This window comes from Macrobrachium nipponense, chromosome 16, assembly GCF_015104395.2.
Source record: "Macrobrachium nipponense isolate FS-2020 chromosome 16, ASM1510439v2, whole genome shotgun sequence".
NCBI lineage: Eukaryota > Metazoa > Arthropoda > Malacostraca > Decapoda > Palaemonidae > Macrobrachium > Macrobrachium nipponense.
Window position 1 is genome coordinate 6,939,827 of NC_087209.1, and position 3,912 is coordinate 6,943,738.

Sequence of the window (3,912 nt, forward strand, 5' to 3'; positions counted from 1 at the left end):
ATGGACATACTGGTCAAATTACAGATAAAACTAAGATTCAGTAAAACATGCAATAAACTTCAGGGGTTTGGTGCACGTAGGCAAGGGTCACGATGAGACCCAAAACACAACACATTAGCAGTAACTGCATATAGAACCCCTCCTCCTCCTCCGTCTCCTCCTCCTCCTCCTCCTAGTGTAACGATACAACAAGCAATAGGTCACATGATGTCTGCAAATCCACAAAATGAGAGCAAGTTACAACGAACCTACAAATGGAAATGTCAGAGGTAGGTAAAGACAACGGGATTACGGTCGAGGAGAAGAGAGAGAGAGAGAGAGAGAGAGAGAGAGAGAGAAGAGAGAGAAGATTTGCCTTTAATTAAAGTTCAACCAGGAAGAAGTTAAGGCCAAAAGCTTTCAAAAATGCCCCGGTTGAACGAAATTGAGAGAGCGAGAGAGAGAGAGAGAGAGAGAGAGAGAGATTCGCCACCCATACCTCGTATCATCGTAATCACAGCAGCCACTCTGCTCCTTTCCGAAAGCCCCCGGGGGCGTCCGTCCCCTGGGGCCAATCCCAACAAGGGGATCCCAGACAAGGAGAAGGAGAAGGAGAGGGAGGAGGAGGAAAGTCTGGGAAAGGGACTTTTTAAGACAACAAAAGACGATCGGAGGAATTTGAAGTTGTGATGACATTGGAGTCGTCTTTTTTTTTTTTTTTTTTTTTTTTTTTTTTTTTTTTTTTTTCGTGGTTGTTATGTTGAGACAGACTAGAAGATACAGAATTGAAACTAGTACCACAATGAATGCTGTGCATTTCCGTATTACATAAAATGATAAGAGGAATATATATATATATATATATATATATTATATATATATATCTATATCTATATATATATATATATATATATATATATATATATATATATATATATATATATTATATATATCGAGCTACAACGTCCTTTAATATCTCATTCGCTCTACCTCGAATTAATATATTTTCATATATGCTTAACCGAAGGGGAATTTTTTTACACGATAATAGATTTACCTGGTCCCGGGAGCGAACCCAAGAAGACATTCAAATCCAGGAACGTCAGTAAAGCTTTACCAACCCCACCACATATAAATATAACACAGAGCTCGTCATTATCAATCATAACGAGGATGCTTTGGCGTCACGCGCAAAAATGTCAATCAATTGAAACAAGACTAAATAAACAAAAAAAGGAAACATGCTCGGCGCTTGAGTACATCCCCAGGCGAGGAAATTAAACAAGCTATAAATGGATCTCTCTCTCTCTCTCTCTCTCTCTCTCTCTCTCTCTCTCTCTCTCTCTCTCTCTCTCTCTCTCTCTCGCTATTTCACACGACCTTATAATGTTCTCACATCGCAATCAATTAAGAGAGGGCTAAAGAGGGCAGATAAAGAGCTCTCTCACTCAATTTCCTTCAGTAGAAATTACGTCACTTAATTAAATTATAGAGAATTTTATATAAAACGTGGAAAAAATGATAATACTTTCCAAGGCTAAGGTAACACAATGTTTTAAATAAATATCATGGGAATGGTATCTAAATAGTAATACTAGTTTAATATTTGTAATTAAATAAAGTGAAAAAACTGAAGTACCCAATCAGAGGCTTCTTTATAATAACCTTTAAGGCAAGGGTAACACATTTAAAATAAATATCTGGGGATAATATCTAAATATTATTATTACTTTTTAATATTCTTAAAATTAAATAAATTGAGAAAACTGAGTAGATATTTAGAGACTTCTTGGTAATACTTTTCAAGGCAAAGATTAAAAATAACCTTTTGAAATAAATATCATGGGAGATAATATTAAGCAGTAATGTCAGTTTGACAATCATATCATCAAATAAGATAAATTAATATTTATAACATCAAATACGATGCAAATGCTGAGAGTGGGTGGCTATACAAATGAGGCGACGATATTCCACTCTACTTTCATACATTAACAGCTAAACTTTGATCAAATTTATACGAAAAGCGTCTTCAGGACACTTTCAAATAACGAGAACTTCGAAAGCTTCGAAAACTTCCAAATTCCTCAAAATACGAAAATAAAATGCTTCCAGATGATGCAAGCTAATCGAAAAAAAACTCCAAATTCCTAAAAAAAGAAAAACTCCCAAGTTACTAAAAATATTCGATCAAACTTCCAAATTACTAAAACTATTCCAAAACACTCCCAAATTACTGAAAATATTCGCAAAAACTATTCCAAATTACGAAAACTTCGAAAAAACGTCCAAATTACTGGACCTTCGCAAATCTTCCAAACTACTAAAAATATTCGCAAAAACTATTCCAAATTACTAAAAATATTCGCAAACGTGCATTCATGTGCTCTTTACTCCCCCCCCCCCCCCGGCGTATCTCACCGCAGAGACGGTGGCCACCCTACCCGGGAAGAGGGGGGGGGGGGGGGGGGGGCGGGGGGGGGGTTGGGGCTTCAATTCCATCACACGAGGAGTCATCAGCAGCAAAGCATTCCCTTCGGCATCAAGAAGAAGACCCTCTCCTCCTCTTCCTCTTCCTCCATTCTGCCAACAGTAGCAGCGTGGTGCCCTTGGCTCTCTCTCTCTCTCTCTCTCTCTCTCTCTAGTCGTCACTCCGCGAGAAAAATAAATAGAAATACATAATAAAAAAAACTAAAAAGCTAAAAAAAAAACGAATCGGGAATCCCTGGGCGGCCACACACCGACCGTCTCTCAAGAGTTCAAGGGAGATGTCAGGCCTTCCGCTGCGATGCTCAGCGATAACATCTTCGTCAGGCAGGTCATGTGTGGGTGTAGGTGTGGGTGTGTGTATATCTTGTGTAGTTATAGTAGCAGCAGATGGAGGAAGATGATTAGCTGGGAGGGAGGAAAGGTGAGGAGGGAGGGGGGGGAGGGTTCCCTCCTTTAACACCCCCTTCTCACTCCCCCAGCTGTAACTCTCTACCATCCCCTTCCCCTTCCCCTCACTCCCCCACCCGAATCTGGGGGAGGGGGTTTTACCTCCTTTCCCCACTCCTTTTCCCCTGCCCTATCTGTAACTCTCTATCACCATCCTTCTCAAGGAAAACTACCACCCCCTACCCTTTCCCCTTCAGCCAACCCCCGCCCATATCTGGGAGGGGGATTTCCCTCCATCCCCCTACCTCTTTCCCTACCCCAGTGCACTCTCAATCATCACTTTATCATCATCTCAAGGCAACCTGCAACCCCTTCCCCCAAAGCCCCCAGGGGTACCCCTCATCCCCCCCCAACCAAAATCTGGAAGGGGTGTTTTTTTTTGGCCATAGTTTCCCCCACCCGTTCCCCCTCCCTCAGCTTATAACTCTCCCTACCCACTTCCCTCACCCCCGATCAAATCTATCTTAGAGAAAGGGGCGTTCCCTTTTCTCCCCCCCCCCACCCCTAAGCTAATTCATCATCCATCTTTCAAGGCAACCTACACCATTTTACTCCTTCCCCTCCCCCTCCCCCCCCAACCCAAATCCCCCCCCTCACCTCAATCTCTCTCCCATCTACCGACGTAGATAAGACAGAGCTGAAGTGACTAAAGTGATTCATTGCTTTATTTTTATCTCCATTTATCACTTCCTGACAAAGGTGTGTGTACGTTCGTGTGATTAACGCCTTGGGAGTCGGGGGGGGGGGGGGGGGAGTATGAAGGTTAGGGGGTGGGTGGGGCCTACATTAGCAAAGATTTCTCAGATCACACTATAACTAACACCACTTTTATTGCTAGTTCGGTCTTTTTTCCAAAAAAATTATCTTATTTAATTTTTAGTAAATTTACACACACACACACACTCACACACAACACACACACACACACACACACACATATATATATATATATATATATATATATATATATATACATATATATATATATATATATTG